This window comes from Camelus ferus, chromosome 6 (assembly GCF_009834535.1).
Source record: "Camelus ferus isolate YT-003-E chromosome 6, BCGSAC_Cfer_1.0, whole genome shotgun sequence".
NCBI lineage: Eukaryota > Metazoa > Chordata > Mammalia > Artiodactyla > Camelidae > Camelus > Camelus ferus.
In genome coordinates this window covers 30389752-30409072 of record NC_045701.1, presented here as the reverse complement: position 1 = coordinate 30409072, position 19321 = coordinate 30389752, and the positions used below count along the sequence as shown (strand labels likewise).

Below are 19321 nucleotides of genomic sequence, written 5' to 3'. Positions count from 1 at the left end.
CTCACGGCCCAATGAGCCACGCCCTCCCTCATCTGCACATTTTTGATTTGCTGCTACATTTGCCTGCAAAACGCTTTCCCTCAAAGTTCCTTCACTCCTACTCGTCTTTCCGGTCCCCACTCAGCTGTGACTTACTCTGGGAACCATTTCCGAATTCTGCAGGAGTCAGACTTCCACTGCTTTTCCTCTTCTGTGCTCTCTAGCACTAATAGTCTTTGTCAGGTAGTGCTTTAACTTCCTGTTTACTTGTTTATATCTCCCACTAGACTGGCAAGGTCCCTGAGGGCAGGAGCTCTGTCTGATTCACTCTAGAGCAAGTGCTCTGTCCTGTATTTGCACAATTGGTTTTCTGCTCCCAAGGACAAAAAATTCATACCTATGAAGTTTCATCTTTTATCTGCTGCTTCAGCCTAGCGAGAGCTCTTCCCTCATCTGTGTTATTTTCTCTCTCTGTCCTGTCTGACATCTGTCTGTCATGCCAGCTACTGTGATGAAATTTTTCCCCCCATTTTTTAAATTGAAGTATAGTTAGTTTACAATGTTGTGTCAATTTCTGGTGTACAGCAAAATGTTTCAGTCATACATATAAATACATATATTCCTTTTCATATTCTTTTTCACTGTAGGTTACTACAAGATATTGAATGTAGTTCCCTGTGCTATACAGCGTTGTTTATCTATTTTATGTATAGTAGTTAGTATCTGCAACATCCAAGTCATTTGTAAATACAGTGAACAAGACAGGTCTGAGGAGGCAGCCCCATGTCACAGCATCACTAGGTCTGGATTAGCCAGTTGGGAAGGCAGCCATTGTATTGAGAGACTCTATCTGCTGAACTAAAAATGCAAAAATATTCCTTGCATTTCCTACCTTGTCGAGGCGGAAGAAGAGATTAGTCTCATGAGATTTTCATGTGACTCTTTGCTGAGTGCTATTTATCATCCCTTTCATTTCAAGTCTAAACTTGTAAATCAGATCTTTAACAGCCCTGCTCGGAATGTTTCTTGTGATTACTGTAATGTTTCTGGGCTCCATCTACCTCTCTTCTGTTTTCACTTCCTCTGGCCCTTCAACAGCCAGATCACCCAGGTCCCAGCCTGTCCTCACAAGTATCTTAGGTGATTACTTGAGACTACTCTACTCATACCCTTTTGTCCCAGGCTTTCTTGTGTTCATTCTCATGTCTGGCTTTGGATATTAGGCAATATACTTGCATTAGAAATTTTGACTCAGGTCCTCTTAGATTTAGAAGTTGTCTGTCTGGACTTTCCCATTGGGATATATTTCTTAATTTTTTTTTAATTTTGAAAAAAATGTCAAGTTTACATAAAAGGTGCAAGTAGAGTTCCAAGAGCTTTCTTTTTCTTGAACCAACTGAGACACAAACCAAACTGAAGACATGACGCCCACCACCTCTGGCCATCACCCCCGCAACCTTTGCCAGATACACCAGTGTGTATTTCATACAAACAAGGACATTCTCCTACTTAATCATAGTCCTCGAACAGACACCAAAATGCAGGAAATGAACCTTGGTGCATTACTACTGTCGACTGAAATAAAATCACACAACGTGAGAGTTGTGGGTTAAGTTTTATTTGTAGGAAAAATGAGAACTATAGCTCAAGAGACAGCATCTCAGGTAGCTCTGAGGAACTGCTTCGAAAGAAGCAGGGGGAAAACTCAGTATTATGTATGATTTTAGTGAAGGGGTACGTGCGGTCAAGCACACCCTTAGGCAGAGGCTTGATGCTAGTCACAAAGGGCAGATGTCACCATTACTGATTTTAGTCCTTTTCCAGATATGAGGAGATGCAAGAATTTGGGCTCATAAAATCTCTTGAAAATATCTAACTCTCTGAAGGCCTGTTCAGCCAGTTTTCCCAGAGCACAGATCATTCCTGATCTCCACCCTGAACTCCTTTCAGGGAGTGCTGGAGGTCAGTGGCTGTAGCGGCTTATGAATTCGTTCAAGCAGAGTTAGATGCCAAGTGCCAATGTGATCCAGCCCTTGTAGAGACAGATGGCAAGTGCCAATTTTTAGTCAATACTACCATCTAATACTTAGAGTTGCATTCATGTTTTTGTTAATTGCCTCAATATTACTATTTTTATAGCAAAAACATTCAGTTCCGAATAACATGCTGCTTTTAGTTGTCCTGTCTCTATTTTTCTTCAGTCTGGAGCAATTCCTCAGCCTTTTCTTGCCTTTCATGACTTTGACGGTTATTTTGCAGCGTATCTCTCAATTTGGGTTTGCCTGATGTTTCCTCAGTGGTTAAATTCAAGTTGTGTGTCTTTCATAGGAATATCAGGGAAGTGACACTGTGCTCTTCTTGTGTTTTTAATAGGTGGCGCATGGCATTTAGACTTGCCCTTTCAACTTACATTATCCACTTTGATCCTTTATTAAGTTAGTGTCACCCACGCTTCTCCGGTGTAGTTACTCTTTTCTCCTTTGTGGTTAGTAAGTATTGGGGGAGACTGTACTTTGAAACTATGTAAATATCCTGTTCCTCATCAAACTCTCAGTTTATTCCTTAATTTATTATATCTGTGTAGCCTCATGGTTTCTCATTTTTTGATAGGTTGTATAATCTGTTACTATAATTATTTACTCTGGTGCTCAAATTGTCACAGATTTGGCCATTGGGAGCCCCTTCAATTGGTTTCTGTGTCCTTTTGACATGTTCTCATCATTCTTTGGGTACTTTCTTGTTTTCTGGTACAAGATGGTCCAGTCTTATCTTCTGTGCTCCCCACCCCAGCCCTGGGATCAGCCATTTCCTCAAGGAGCCCACGGAGCCATTTCTCCAAGGTTCTTTTAAGAGTATGATATTTAAAAGCCAAGTTCTGGGTGCTAAGTGTGCTAGTCACTATTAAAGTGTTGCTATTCCCAGACTCTTTCAAGGGAAGAGCCGATCAAGGGAATATACAAATGTAAATTCACACACACCCGTTTACAGTCTCTATTTTATATCAGAATTGAAAACCATGACTTCACACTGTCACCTCCAGTTTCATTCCAACACCATATGGTTTCTTCTAGTTTTCTTGCCTTCCACATTTGTAACTCTCATCTCCTAAATGAGAAACCTGGATCCAATTTTTCTTAAAATAACTATTTATTTGATAAATCCCTGAAGAGTTCCAGAATGTGTCATGATGGCATGAGGATTATTTTAAATTGAAGATATTTGGGAATCAACAAACATCGGAAGAGTCTTCCTCTGATCTCCCCTTATCTGTAAATACACTGAGGACACTTAATCTTTTCATAGAAAGATAAGAGTTTGTGTATTGTGTGAAAACACACCAAATCCATATTGGGGTAAAAATCCACTCCTTGCTGGTGTTTGACACGAATTCAGTAGGATGAGGATGGGGGTGGTAGGTGAGAACTTGCCTCTCCCTTTCTGTGTATCTCTGTTTCTGGACTAAGATGTGTGAGTGAGTTGTTTTTCAGTTAGACCAAACGTAATCGGTGAATAGATCCATAAAAGCAACTTTGACCTTGTGAAAAACATAAAAGTCTTAAGAAAACAGATCTTATACTGAGATTTTTTAAACTGAAGTATAGTCAGTTTATAATGTTGTGTCAACTTCTGGTGTACAGCATAATGTTTCAGTCATACGTATACATACATATATTCATTTTCGTATTCTTTTTCATTATAGGTTACTACCGAATATTATAGTCTGTGCTATACAGAAAAAACTTGTTGTTTATCTATTTTATATACAGTAGTTAGTATAGTAGTTAGTATCTCAAACTCCCAATTTATCCCTTCCCACCCTTTCCCCCCTGGTAACTGTAAGTTTGTTTTCTATGTCTGTGAGTCTGTTTGTTTTGTAAATAAGTTCACTGGTGTCTTTTTTTTTTTTTTTTTTTGTATTTTGTCTTTTTTGATTCCACATGTAAGTGATACCATGTGGTATTTTTCTTTCTCTTTCTGGCTTACTTCACTTAGAATGACGACCCCCTATATTGAGATCTTATATTGCCTTTCTTCCGAGAAGTATTGAGAGGAAGAGCTTTAGAAAAAGAAAACACTTTTCAAGAAACAAAATGCTTCAACTGAGGGTGATCTTGGAAATCATCTTTCTTCGGTCTTTCATTTCTCGGAAAACAATAGTGAGGCCCAGAGAGGTCACAGGACTTGGCCACAGTCACTTCCTGTTCCACCGACAGAGGTCTGGTGGCCCAGGTCTGGTGGGGGAAACACCCACACTGTTCCTCACACACCTGTACGCTGGGTGTGGGGTAGCCTCTCCTGCTCATAGAAAACAACCATAGCCCTGCTGAGGTCTGCTTCTCTAGCTCATTTATGAGAGATAAAATGGCTTAAAAAAAAAAAAAAGGTAGAGTTGAGTTTGGGGCAGAACCAGAAAAGCAGAGCAGGATTAAGGATTAGCCTTTCCAGAGAAGTGAGACCCATATTCAGGGAGCGGAAACTCAGGCTGGATCAGATTGCCATGTGGGAAAGCATCAGGACTGGTTTTGTTGTTGTTTTAATCAATTTTGGGGGCTGCGGGGGCGGTAATTAGGGTTACTTATTTATAAAGGAGATCCTGGGGATCGAACCCAGGACCTCGTACATGTTAAGTACGTGCTCTACCACTGAGCTATACCCTCCCCTGTTTGATTCAAAGGGACTGTTTAATTCAAAGCTCAAAAGCACGTCAGCCAGTGGGTCAGGAGGTCAGACTTAGTGATCCCATGAAAGATTCCACTTAAGTACACATGAGGCTTGTCCCCTAAACTGGAGATGGCTGGACTCTCTTCACTCAATATGCCTGCATCAACTTCCCCACCCACACGGTCTGTCCCTTTGACCGTATCTCCTGCCTGTGGGAAAAGACACACAGTTATGCTGGTTGTAAACATCCTAATGATCAGCACCAGGAGGCGGGCAGGAGACAGAAGATGTGTGATCCAAGAAATTTCTAAGCAAATGACTTTTCTCAAGACCTTGCTTCCTTGGTGGAACCAGCATGTGATGCCAGCATGTGATGAACCAGCAGAGGGGGCTATTGCTCGGAGTAACCATCTTCCTGCGAGGTCTCTTCTTCCTAAACAGGCTCCCCATCACCCCCTGTCCCACCCTTCCTCTCCCTGCCTCCTCTCCCCTCACTCCAGCTGCTCCACTGGAAGTGCCCCTGATTGTACCTCAGTATGAGTCCCCAGTCCCCCAACTCCACCGTGGGGTGGCAGCGAAGCCATCTCTCCTTCTCCCACCACACATCACAGCAGAAAGAGCTAGAAGAGGAAGAGGTCAATATCACAGGAGGAAATTGCAGCCCCTTGGGTGCCCATCTCGGGGGTGGGTTCCTCACCCATGGCACACCAGGCAGCCTGGTGCAGTGAGAACGCTGCCCTGGAAGTCGGGGACCTGAGACTGGTTTCCACTTCTGCTGCCAAGGCATGGCTGTCTGACACTGCTCTGGTCCTCAGTCACCTCGTGTGTGTAATGGGACGCCTGGAGGAAGGTCCCTTCCATTGCTTGAGTTGAAGGCAACTATCTATCCATATCTTTTACAAATTGAAGTCTTTCATATGGCATTCAAGACGCTTCTACTCTGGCAAAATAAAAAAAAAAATTTTTTTCCGTGTCATCCCCTGCCTCCTCTTAGCCACATGGAGAAACTTGTTATTTTCTAAGTGCACAGTGCTCTGCCTTGCGCGTCTGCTTCTTCTGGCTTTTTTTTCTGTCTGCATTGCCTTATCCCACCCCTTAAAAAAAGAGGAAAAAAAACCCCACATCTATTTATCCTTAAAAGTCCTCCCCAGGGTAACATCTGCTCTGAAACCTTCCCCGATTCCCCCCTCTCCACCCCTTTCCTCCTATTACTTCCTAAGAACTCCATCCTCACCTCTGCTGGAGCTCTTACCAAGGTCTGGTTTGTATTACATCTCTAGAGGCTGCTTTTGTTTGGGAGAATTCTCAGCACTTGGGTCTTAAACTCAATCCTTGATTTAATTGCTTAGCTCTTAGGAGGAGACAAAGCAGGTGGCTCTGGGGGAGACTGCAGATTTGAGGTTCCCAGATCCCTCAGGTGCCCTGCCCTTCTATCTTATCGGCTGTTTTCTTTCATATAAGAATCTTGGTCAGTAATGAATGCCTCTGCGATAAACCACCAGAAAAGCTGGCACAAATGGCTGTCCCTTATGTAAGGGCTGAGGGCTCTGGTGCTTGCTCTAGAGGTGAGTGTGTGTTGGGGGGTCTTCTAAAGTGGATGAAACCAGGAGACCACTGAACCACCCAGACTGTAAGGTAATTAGTTTTTCTCTAATCAGGAACCGCAGACATCCAAGTCTCTATCGTCTCAAATAACCTGAGCAACATCTGACCTTGATTTAAGAAGACCCAGAGCGGCTCTTGGGGTGAGAAAGGACATATGGAGAACATGGTCTGTCCTTGGGGCTGAGGAAACAGTGACCGTGTCCAGGAGGCCAGGAGGTGGAGGCGGGGGTGGGGGGGGGCCGTCTCTGTGTGTTCTGGAGACCAGACTGTTGACTGCACCTGGTGGGCTCACAGGCGACTCAGAGCTACCCTCTGGGAAAGTGCAGCCTGTGCCCAGTTGGCCTCAAACATGGGGTCAGGTGTTGGAACCCCTTTCTTTCCAAGTTTGCACTGCTGAGTGGATGAGGGCGAGATGGGCAAAAAGAGAAATGGGAAGTCTTATATAATGGGAGAAATCAACAGAGATGAAGACCCACATGGCCTGGAAAACTTCCTGCCCTTTGGTAGTTGATTTGTCATGTGAGGTGAATTGCTGGTGTGTGGGCAGGAGGCTGAAGTTGGGAGAAGACTGCACAATGTTTCACCAGAGAAGGGGTTTCTCAACTGAGGCTGATAAATATATCACTTTGTGACAGGCTTGAGGGGTTGTGCCCTTTGACTCCTAAAAAGACCCCCAAATTACCACCATCCAAAGGGAACTTTGTCTCCGTGGAGCTAGATCCGGAGAGTCCAGAGTCTGGAGCCTCGAGCCAGGAAAGCCGTGCTTAACGTGGGAGGGCGGCAGGTGCCCGACTGGAGCGAAGGGCATGCGGGGCGTGGGGGGCCCTTGTCACAGCCTGTCTCTAAGGAGGCTCCTCGGGGCCCAGAGCCCACAGGTGTGGCGTAGTTCTAATCTTCCTGGGCTGCCTTTGAATTTAAAAGGATTTCAGAGATTCGTTTCCATGCATTCTGTGACGGGGGCAAAAATGCACTTCCTTCACTTTCCCACTCGGGCCTGGGACCAGGCCCATCACTGACACAGCTTCGTGATGTGATGTGGTCTTGGGAGCCTGCCTGGAACACTCGAGTGCATTCCTCTTCCACCCCTCCCAAGAGTGCAGACCTGGGACCCGGATAGCTCAGCCACACTCAGTGACAGCAGAGCGGTTGGAAAGAGCTGCAGGAAATCTGATGTTAGCGCATGGAGGGACCCCTAAATTAGAAAGCTCACCCACCAAAGTGTGGGTCCTTGCCGCCAGCTGTGAAAGAATTGACACAGCAGACGCAGAGGAATGAAGTGAAGAGCCGCTTTATTGCTCAGAAGGGGAGATGGAAGGAACGTGCTCCAGCAGAGTGAAGGAAAGAAAGGTCCTGGAGCGGGGAAAGGATGCGCTCCAGCGAGGAGCTATCACCCAAGGTGGCCGATAGAGAAGGCTCCAGCTCCTGATGGGGTCATAGGGCCTTTTATTAGAAGGCTCTGCCATCCTTGTCTTCATTCCAGTGTGGTGTTAGTTATTTCCTGTGACAGGATCCTCCCTCAGACATCAGCCCTGAAACCAAAAGCAATTAGCAGAAATTTCCATGGGAGCAAAGGAGAAGATACTGGGGTCTGTCCTTGGATTTTAAGCAGCCAGCTGTATGATAAGAGAAATGCCCTGCCTTTCCATCAGCTGGGCACTTCCTTCCCCTTGGTGTTAATTAGCCAGGGTCAGTACACCTGCTGGACCCCCTCTCTCCCTGGCCCTGCACAGTCCTCTCACAAGGGCCTGGGATGCCAGGGGCCTTCATACCTTCCGGAACTCACTGGACATCATCCCCTGGTTTCTCACTTGCCTGCATCTGGATATCCTCCCCACACACCTTCCTCTCCATACTCAAGCTCATCCAGTCTTGAAGAGATTTTGGGGTGTCAGGAAATGCATCCCACTATCCCCCCTCCAAATCAATCTATATCCACCCTTATCAAATGAAGTTCTTTAATAAGAAGATGAAAAAATTCTATACTACACTTGGAATAAGGCTTAAAATATATATTCAATTTTCCTGAATTCTAAATGTTTCTGGATTCTTAAGGAGGAAGATAAGGGAAGGGAGGGGACAAGGAGCTTCTGCACAGATGTGTGGAAGAGATGAGAAGGGGAGGAAGCTCAGAAAGGAGAACTGAGACCTGAAGACAGAATAGAGCTTTGCAGAAGTTACACCCCTGCCCCTCCGTGCCCCCAAATACCTGCAGACCCAGCCTACTTCCTCACATGTGATTGTCTGAGAATCAACTCACTAGTGGGTATATCCAAAAACTTTCAGTGTCTGAGACCAAAGGAAGGAAGGGGAGAGGAAGAGCCCCCAGATGAAGGGAACTGAAGATGGTGATCTCCAGAAGTTAACACAAATTGTAAACCAATGATATTTTAAATAAAAAAAAAAATAAAGATGGAGTTCTCTGACTCTGCCTTCCTCCCTGCAGTTGCCCAGTTCCACTCTGTGACCTCTTATTGATCAGTGTTCACCAGGGAGTGGCCTGAGTTCAGAGAGTCAGGGAAGAGGAGCCTGCGGCCAGGACTGAGCTTTCTACAAGACAGAAAGGGTTAGTGGTGGGAGAAGTGCCGGTCATCATCTCAGCTTAACCTCCACCCCTGTCCTTCCCACTCTCTATACAATCAATCATTAAAAACAATAATCTTACATCTTAGGCTTAGACTCACATGTGGGAAAGATGCGTTGTAGGGTGTCATCACGGCAGTTCCTTTATCTCACCTCTGTAGTTACCTGGGTTGTGTGGAACCTCGGTGCGAGGGGACAGGGGCAGCACTGGCTTCAGATATCTCTTTGGATACGTCCTCCATCCTTCCCTTGCTGCCTCCCCTTTCGATCACTGATCGACTCCTTTGCCTGCCTCCACTTTTCCACCCTTTCATGTTCTAATTTTCTTCTGCTTCCTTATGTTCTGAGTTTGACAAGGAACCCTGGAACACTGTTCTCTGTGTGTGTATTTCTGTGTGTGTCTGTGTGTGTGAGTGTGTTTGTGGGGGCTGTGTTGAGCCTTTGGAGCCAGCCTAATGGCAGAACGTCCTTGAGATTTTCTGAACCTTTCTTGTAAAAACATCCTCACCCTCCACCTAACTTCTTCTTTGCTTTTTCAAAGATCATGTGGAAATGAACATAACCACTCAGATGGGAACAAAGAAACTCTATGTATTCAGTAAACTTACTATAGAAGGACGTCAACCACTATCACTTGCGTTTGGCAAAGACTCAAAACCGGGAAAGTGGGAACGTTCTATGGTGAAAATAAGGGAAACTTTCAGAAGGTGTGCCCTGATTGGAGGCTGTTGGCATGGAGCTGGAGGTGGGCTGCCCAGAAGCCAGACAACTTTGTGATTTGTTAGAGGTGCATATTTGGTGTTCTCCAGTTGGTCCTAATTTGAGCCACTGGAGACAAAAATTAGGGAAACTTTCAGTTATTAATCAAATCGTGCTAACCCAAAGGCCAGCGGCCAACTTGTTTTGCCTCAGGGGTTCTTGTTTGGCTTTCTGGACTGGTGTGCTCTGTAGAGTGGGTTGGCTTTCTGGATTTATTGCTGCTGATTGTGGGTCAGAAGTTTATCTTTATGTATAGTCTCGCCATTGTCTCTTTGTCCATTTAGTCTCTCCAACCCTCTTTTTGTTTATTCCCTCACTTCCAAGAGGTTGGCCAATTTAGAGAAAGCTAGAATTCCAGATCTTCATTGTCCAGAAACAGTTTGGTTAACTTCATAGTCAACTGTATTGCAAGATCTTCCTGATCCTTCTATTGTATCATCATGGTGGTCATCTGAGGAGAGAGCGGCTGTGGAGAAGCATTTAAGATTCTGGATAAAATGCAACAGACCAGTATAATGACCACTCTCACTAAAAGAAGAATAATTAATAGTCCCTCTGAGGTACTTCAAGACCAGGAAGCCCAACTGGCCAACCCAGGCCAACAGAACAAATCCCATAGACCATGAGGATCAACCTTAGACATCCAAATGTCTTCTTCTTTAGAGCAATGGATAGCCTGTTAGACTTGCCTATTTCATGGACAAGTACTGCAAGTATTAGCAATGGCATAGACATCACCATGACTGGCCCACAAGAAATCTAAAGCAATGTGATTGTCCATCACTGCTCATACCGATGAGCTGAGACTGACGTGTATTCCATCTAGGGCAGACGTGGTATCATTCATAACTTCTGCCAGAGTTAGTGGTAAGTTTCTTAAAGACTTCCTTCTATTTGTACAATTCTCACTGATGAGAACACTGCCCTGATTATTCAAATAAAAATTGAGCCAGCAATTCCCCCAAGTACTGTGCCTGAATAATCCAGAATGGCCCCATATGGATTTGATGCCTAACTTGGAATTTCCAGCCTTGGTGATTTATAGAGTTAGGGTCTCTGTATACAAGCAAATCTTGGAGTACTCTTCCTAACGTTCATGAGGTATTAGTCTGCGGCAAACAGGACCATGCATCCTGATCCCAAAGGAAGTAGTATCCAGCGGGGACACATGGAGATCCAGGGAAAAGGGAGTTGTTCATGCCATGAGGTTGGAACCAAGGCCTTACATCGTATGTTTGGATTGCTGCTAGTCTCTTCCGGGTGTTAAGAGTTGGGCTCATCGCCCTACAAAGACGGCTGAGCTCAAATTTAGAATTATCTAGGGTCTGGAAAAGAGATTTTAATAATTGTTTTTTTGTTTGTTTTTCCCCTGGGAGAGAGGGACGTTAGCAAAATCACCAGTTGACTTGTTTAGAGTCAATTTTCCATCTAGGTGCAGGTAGAAAAGCCATCAGCTATGATTACTTGTGGCGTCATTTGATGGTATCAGAATTTCCTGCAGGTTTTTAAAATGTCGTGAGTATTTTGGCAGGTGTTGCATTGGCTCTGTAGATTACTTTGAGTAGGACGGCCATTTTGTTAATATTGATTCTTGCAATCCAAGAGCACAAGATATCTTTCCATTTCTTTGTATCATCTTCAATTTCCTTCATCAATGTTTTACAATTTTCAGAGTATAAGTAACCTCCTTGGTTAAGTTTATTTCCAGGTATTTTGTCGTTTTTGATGCAATGGAAATGTTTGTGCCAGTTAGAAAATTCTGGTTTTGCAGTCAGAAATAAAAGTGAATGAAGGGCTGCAAATTGCAAAATATCCTTCTTATGGGTGAGTTGTACTCCATTACATATATATGCTGCATCTTCTTTATCCTCATCTATTGATGTGCACTTAGGATGGTTCCATATCTTGGCAATTGTAAATAATGTTGCTAAATAAATAAATAAATATTGTGGCTTTTAATAGTGGGGTGTATGTATCTTTTTGAATTAATTCTTATTTTGTGGTTGGCTTTATTCCTTTTATAACTATATAAATTTAAAAAGCTAAAGCTTTAAATGTTCTTAGAAACAACAAACAGTACATATATGGAAATTTTAAAATATGTGCAGTATATTGTGTATATGTATTTACATGCAATATATTATATATGTGCAGTCAAATTGTAACAATTCTACCTAATAAAACTGAAAAATTGGGGGAAAAAAAAGAATTGCCCACAGGTTTTAATCATGGGGGTCTGGTGATGGTTGGTATATTCGGCAGTTGTAAGATTGGGAACAGTGGCTATGGTTTGGGATAATCTAAAAATGGTATTAGAATGAGTATTTTTTTCTTTTTAAATTTATTGAGGTATAAATGATAAAACTGTAAGATACTTAAAGTTTATAACGTGACAATTTGATACACGTATGCATTGTGAAAGGATTCCTTCCATTGAGTTAAATAACATTCATAACTTCATATATTTACTTTTTTAGAATGAGTATGTTCCGACCTAACAATTGTAATAAGGAGTAAGAAAAGAGAAAATGTCTCATTGTGGATGGATGACAACAAGGGGTTTATAGAAAATAAGAAGAAGAATTATAAGCAAAAAGATTAAAACAAATTGAATTTTGGTCCAATGTCTTGTGTAGAAGCTATCCACTATCTGTGGTCATCTGCTTGTTCCAAAGGTCTTAGATTAACTGTCTGCTTCAGAAGACTGGCAGCTTCTGAAGGATCTCTGAGAATCCTAAGTTTGAAATCTTGTACTGAAATAGCCTTCCAATTATGTGGAATTCTCAATTGCTTCTTTGGTTGTGAACTTTGAACCCAAAGACTGATTTCCTAGAGTTTCCCTGCCATATTTGTTGTTAACAGTATTTTGATAAGGTCCATTCCAGTGAAGTGCAAGAATAGTTTTTCTCTGATGTCTCTTCTAATAGGTAAAATCCCCTGGTTGAAGATAGTGAAGAAATTGTTTAGAAAGAGGTTGTAGGAAGGTGACCTTAACCTGTCAGTAACAGGACTGGGTATAGCACATCAGTGCCTCGCAATATTTTGTCATGTCTGCATGTGGAAGGATGAGACTAGTCTTGGAGGCAAATTCCAAATGCGTGTGCCTTCCTGTTATCAGTTCATAGGGGGATAAACTATGTATTCCCGAGAGAGCAGACTGTATGGTCATAAGGAGAGTGGGTGGGAGTTGCTGTGGGCAAGAGAGCTCAAGAATTTCTGAAAATATTGCTGATTTTAATATTGCTAATTTTAATCTAAAGATGCTACTGGGTGGAAAGGACAGCTTTCCTCTTTTTTTCTTTTTGAGGTTGATTTTTGTTGTTGCTGTTGTTGTTTTTTAGTTTCCTGTAGTAAGTTTTTAGTTTTTGAGTAAGGGGTAGCAACTTACAGAGTTCTTTGATAATTGTTCCCATGAAACAAATGCCTCCTTCACTTGATGTAAAAGTTGGGATGCCCCAGCTTGAAAACACTAAATCAAGCAGGTTTTTAATGACTGTAAAGGCTATAGCCCTTTGGCAAGGAAATGCTACAACTCATCCTGAAAACTGACATACAATAGCTAAAACATATTTAAATTCCATGGAAGGTGGAAGCTAGGTAAATGTCTAAAAGATGTCCAAAGGGCACTTGCAGCTTTCGTTCATGGCCATGTCCCACCTTTACAGTTCTTCCAGAATTGAATTGTTGGCAGATAACAGATGACCCTGTTGGGGTTCAGGGCAGGCTAGCGCAAAATACGCCAAGGTGCCATATTGATTTTTTTATATTGATTATTTTGAATTAAATTTACTTAAGAAACGTAAGTGCAAAACAGACACTCTGTTGCTCCCTTTTGTCTCCTGAAAACAGGAAACAAGTCTCCCATGTGAAAGGTACCATCCCTGTGCCAAGAGGTAGAAAGACATCCCTGTCACAGAGACAAGGAATTCAAGGCTGAGAAGGCTGCAAACAAATCTTGTTCTTTCTGTACTAATTTATTGCCCCAAGCCTAAACTCTCTCTTTTTTTTTTTTTAATTTTTATTGAAGCCTAGTCAGTTTACACTATCGTATCAATTTCTGGTGTACAGCATAATACTTATACGTGTACATACATATGTTCCTTTTTACATTCTTTTTCATTATAAGTTACTACAAGATATTGAATATAATTCCCTATGCCACACAGTAGGTCTTTATTGTTTATCTATTTTATATATAGTAGTTAGTATCTGCAAATCCCAAACTCCCCATTTATCCCTTCTCACACCCTTTCCCCCGGTAACCATAAGCTTATTTTTTATGTTTGTGTGTCTGTTTCTGCTTTGTAAATAAGTTCTTTTTTGTCCTTTCTTTACATTCCACATATAAGTGATATCATACGGTATTTTTTTTTTCTTTCTGACTTACTGCACTTAGTAGGATGATCACCAGGTCCATCTATGTTGCTGCAAATGGCATTATTTTATTCTTTTTTATGGCTGAGTTGTTTTCCATTGTATGTGTATATATATATATATATATATATATATATATATATATATATATATATATACACCGCATCTTTATCCAGTCATCAGTTGATGGACATTTAGGTTGTTTCCACGTCTTGGCTATTGTAAATAGTGCTGCTATGAACATTGGGATGCATGTGCCCTTTTGAATTAGAGTTCCCTCTGGATATATGCCCAAGAGTGGGATTGCTAGATCATATGGCAAGTCTGTTTTTAGTTTTTTGAGGACTGTCTATACTGTTTTCCATAATGGCAGCACCAAACTACATTCCCACCAACAGCTTAGGAGGGTTCCCTTTTCTCCACACCCTCTCCAACATTTATCATTTGTAGATTTTTTAATGATGGCCATTCTGACTGGTATAAGGTGATACCTCATTGTAGTTTTGATTTGCATTTCTCTGATAATTAGTGATATTGAGCATTTTTTCTTGTGCCCACTGGCCATTTGTATGTCTTCACTGGGCAAATGCTTGTTTAGGTCTTCTGTCCGTTTTTGGATTGGGTTGTTTGTTTTTTGTTAATTTGTATGAACTGTTTATATATCCTGGAAATTAAGCCCTTGTCAGTTGTATCATTTACAAATATTTTCTCCTGTTCTGTAGGTTGTCTTTTTGTTTTGTTTGTAGTTTCCTTTGCTGTGCAAAAGCTTATAAGTTTAATTAGGTCCCATTTGTTTATTTTTGCTTATATTTCTATTGCATGGGTAGACCACCCAGGAGAACATTACTGAGATTTATGTCAGAGCCAAACTTTGCTTAGATTCTTCACCAGTTGAGCACCCAAGCCTAAGTTTCTTTGACCTGTCAATCCCTCACCAATTTATTGTTTCTTTGTTTGAAAAGTATAAAAAGCTGCCTGCCTTGGACATGGCTTTGGTCCTACTTCTAAGAGACCTCTGTGTACATGAATTGATTTTTTTCCCCTCCTGTTAATCTGTCTTTAATTAATAACCCAATTGAAAGAACTCAAGAAGGGTAGGAGGGATATATTCCCTGACTGACAGTTGTCATAGTCAGCATGATACTGGCTGGACCTCACTCTCCCCTGAGTCTGCTGCAGCCAGGAGACCTTGGGACATCGGACAAAGGCTGGCAGAAGGTAAGATTTTTCACCACATCAGCCTCCTGGATGTCTAGCTGCAGGATTCAGTGGAAGAGAAATTTGTGGGAGTCCTTTTTCTCTTTCTAAATTTAAATTAGTGGGAGAAAAATTATTTTTGGAATTAGTTCCTCGGACATAGTATCTCTGATATTGATCCTTCTTCTCTCAGAGATGACCATTGTTTTTCTTTGTCTTTCTCTTTTGTCATTTGTCACGTGGAGGAAAAACCTGAGGGCAGAACACAGGCAAAGGCCCTGTGAACTTGCTTTTCAAACTGGCCTCACAGACTGCTGAGTTAATGGTTCTCACTAGACTGCTGTCTGTTTAGACAAACTTTGCTGTGGGTCCTCTATGTAAAAACAAGATGAGGTTTTTCCTTTTGCCTTGTTCTCTATCCTGAGAGCTTGGCTTTATGACCAGTGAGAATACTCTCTCTGGTCTCCACCATCGGGAAGGTGCACCTACCAGGATGCACCTTGGTGGCCAGTCGAATAGACTGGGGTTGCAAGACACACTAAGGCACAGTGGCCGTCTCTATGATCAGCCATTCCAGCCCCCAGGGGAGTTTGTCATAAGAAGTCTCGATCCATAAGGTGCTTTTGTCATCTCAACTTTCATTGCTTTTTTAATGTTTGAAAATAGTCCATTCGAGGAGCACATATCTGTTTTCACAGATTAGCAGGTCTGTGAGTTGAGGCATCCCACATTCTCGTGCGAAACTGGAGACGCCATTATCACTATTGCATTCTTACTGCCTGTACCAACAAAGGCTTTTATTTTCTTAGACTAACTCTGAAAGTGAACTTTCTGGATCTTGTGAAGGCTGCATACTCTTTTGTGAGAGGACTAATGTCTTTGGTTAAGCCATGAAAAGACTTACTCGTTTGAATTTTTATTTGAGATTAATATAAGATCTTACTCACTGATGGGCAGATATGGATCCTTTGAGTTTGCTATACTTGAAGGAAAAAAATTTTAGCAAATTGTCTTTCTAAAACCAAATTAAAAAGTGGGTAAATTAAAAAAAAAATGAATACAATGTATACAGGCATACCTTAAAGATACTGTGGCTTTGGTTCCAGATTACTACAATAAAGTGAATATCACAATAAGACAAATCACATGAATTTTTTGGTTCCCAGTGCATATAAAATTTACGTTTACACTATACTGTAGTTTAAGTGTGCAAAACATTGTTTCTAAAAAAAAAAGTATATACCTTAATTAAAAATACTTTATTGCTAGAAGATGCTGACCATCATCTTAGCCTTCAGCAAGTAATAATTTTCTTGCTGATAGAGGATCTTGCCTCGATGTTGATGGCAGCTGACTGATCGGGGTGGTGAGTGCTAAAGATTGGGTGGCTGTGGCAATTTATTAAAATAAGACAACAGTGAAGTTTGCTGCATCAATTGACTCTTCCTTTCAGGAAAAATTTCTCTATAGCACAGAATGCTGTTTGATAGCATTTTACCCACAGTAGAACTTCTTTTAAGACTGGAGTCAATCCTATCAACTCACTGCTTTATCAACTGAGTTTAGGTCATATTCTAAATCCTTTGTTATCATTTCAATAACCTTCACCAGGAGTAGATCCCATCTCAGGAAACTGCTTCCTGTGCTCACCCATTGGTTAAAGTTTTCTCATGAGACTGCAGCTATTAAATCACCTCTTCAGGCTCGACGTTTTGGTTTTTTTTTTTCTTTTTTTTAGTTCTTGAATATATATTCTTTACTAGCTTTTGATTGGAAGTGAAAGACATGCAGGACTCTTCCCTGTTCCCTTGAACACTTAGAGGTCATCATGAGATTATTAATTGGTTTCAGCATTCTTTGTTTACTGATGTGGCTGCAGTATTTTCATTCACATGGCAGTATTTTTGTTCACCTACAGCCACGTTGAAATTAGATCAATTAATAATCTCATTATGACTTCTAAGTACTCAAGGGAACAGGGAAAAGTCGTGCACATCTTTCAATTTCGATCAAAGCCGGAAGTGATTAAGATGAGCGAGGAAGGCATAGCACAAGCCAAGACAGGCAGAGAGCTAGGCCTCTTGCGCCAGTCAAGCTGTGAATGCAACGAGAAAGGTCTGGAAGGAAATTAAAAGTGCTTCTTTTAAAAAAGTTAAAAAAAAAAAAGTGAACAGATGAATAATAAGAAAGAAAACATCTTTATTGCTGATATGGAAAAAGTTGTAGTGGTCTGAATAGAGTATCAAACCAGCCAGAGTGTTCCCTTAAGCCAAAGCCTGATCCAGAACAAGGTCTCAACTCTCTACAATTCTGTAAAAGCTGAAAGAGGTGGGGAAGTGGCAGAAGAAAACTTCGAGGCTAGCAGGGGCTGCTTCATGAGGTTTAAGGAAGGAAACCGTCTCTACAACACAAAAGTGCAAGGTGAAGCAGCACGGTAATGGAGAAGCAGGTGATGGAGAAGCTTCAATAAATTATCCAGAAGAGATCATTCATCAACGTGACTACAATAAGCAACAGATTTTTCTGTGTAGACAGCATCCTTCTTTTGGTAGAAGATGCCATCTAGGACTTTCATAGCTACAGAGGAGAAGTCAATGCCTGGCCACAGAGCTTCAAAATACTGACTGACTTTTAATAGGGGCTAATGCAGCAGGGGACTTTCCGTTGAAGCCGATGGTCATTTACCATTCTTCAAATCTGGAGCCCTTTAGCCCTGCTAAATCTACTCAGCCTGTGCTCTATAAATGGGACAGTAAACCCTGGAAGACAGCACATCTGCTTACATCATGGCTTACTGAATATTTTAAGTTCCCTGTTGAGAGCTACTGCTCAGACAAAGATTCTATAGAATGGGTCACCTGGAGGTATCATGATGCCATTCTAAGTCTTCGGCAATTTCATGGTGGATATTTCTTGGAGAAATTCACATAATACTGGTTTGAAGTCATCTGGTGCCTCCAAGCAGTGGTCTTGAGAGCTTTGGGGATTATTTGAGTGAAGAGAGCAACCAGAATTTTTCCATTCTTCTTTTTCCAAAATCAGGGACTGAATTTTGATATATTATAATGACCGTTTGAATCCTTCCAGAGATTTATTCTTTGAAGGTTTAGATACAATCATAATCTTGGTTAGAGCAGCTTATTTGCTATAATAATCTGCTTGAACAACCCTTTTCCTTCCATATTCTCTCTTTTTATGTGGCTTCAGTATTTACAGTAACCACCCTCTACGGAGTAGGAATGCATCTAAAAGTTCCTTTACTTGCTGTCTATTATGATGCTTGTTTCTAAAGCATCCTCATATCACATACTGCTCCAAAAGCAGACCTGCTGTGTGTATGTACGTTGACTCGTTGACTCTCTGGTCTTTGGCTAGTTCACAAGCTCGAGTAAGTGCTGTTAAGTTCTGCCACCTCAGCTGATTCAACCTCAGGTAGAGGGCTATATTCTGAAGAGCTTGGTTAGTGATGGCATACCCTGCTTTTTAACCTTCAATTTCAGTTTTGAGGTATGATCCATCAGTACACAAAATTAGGCAGGGTTCTCAATAAAAGTGTCTAATAAATCTAAGTGAGACACAGGAAGTTCTTTACCTGAGATAAATGGATCCTGAGGGTCCCCTTCATCTGCACTGAGCTGGAGAATGGCAGGATTCAGGATGCTTCCGTGGTGAACAGTACATGAGATGGACAGAGTAAGAGAGTCCTATAAGGGACTGGTTGATGGGCTGCAAAGTGTAATTTGTTCTCAGTCAGTAGCAGTGTCTTACTGCGTGAGGAACCATGAATCAAGCAAGGAGCCTAGAACCAGTTTAGTAGACATTTCAGAAATTTTTACAACAACAGCTATTGCACAAAGGAAATGAAATCAAGGGAAAGGCTATAGTAAGGATGGGTTTTTGATGGTTTCCATGAAGCTGAATGAAAACCCCAAGGGCCTGTCCAGTTTGCCACGCACAAATAGGTAAAATGACTTGGTATAGTTCGGGAAGCCTAGGAGGGGGTAAGCTATTGAAGAACCTTATTTGGGCGACAGAAGTCTTGTTCATATTTGAACTGTGATTCTGAAATCTTGTTGGACCAACACCCTGGAATTCTTCTGGCAATGGAAAGGTGCCAAAAGAATAACTAATTTTGTGCAGCCAAACCCAACAACTTGGTGGGACT

General features: G+C 41.8%; 1 long non-coding RNA gene across 3 annotated transcripts; it reads right to left on the bottom strand.

Moving 5' to 3' along the window:
- Positions 1-1979: 1979 nt before the first annotated feature.
- Positions 1980-5966, bottom strand: LOC116664479. Of its 3 annotated transcripts, none has more exons than XR_004321003.1 (4): positions 5876-5966; positions 5339-5576; positions 5172-5261; positions 1980-3514 (listed from the first exon to the last, which is right to left on the bottom strand). It is a non-coding gene; the product is annotated as an uncharacterized LOC116664479 (long non-coding RNA). The 3 variants fall into 3 exon arrangements; XR_004321002.1 differs by having other exon boundaries at positions 5339-5581; positions 5894-5946; XR_004321001.1 differs by having other exon boundaries at positions 5339-5581; positions 5876-5935.
- Positions 5967-19321: the final 13355 nt, after the last annotated feature.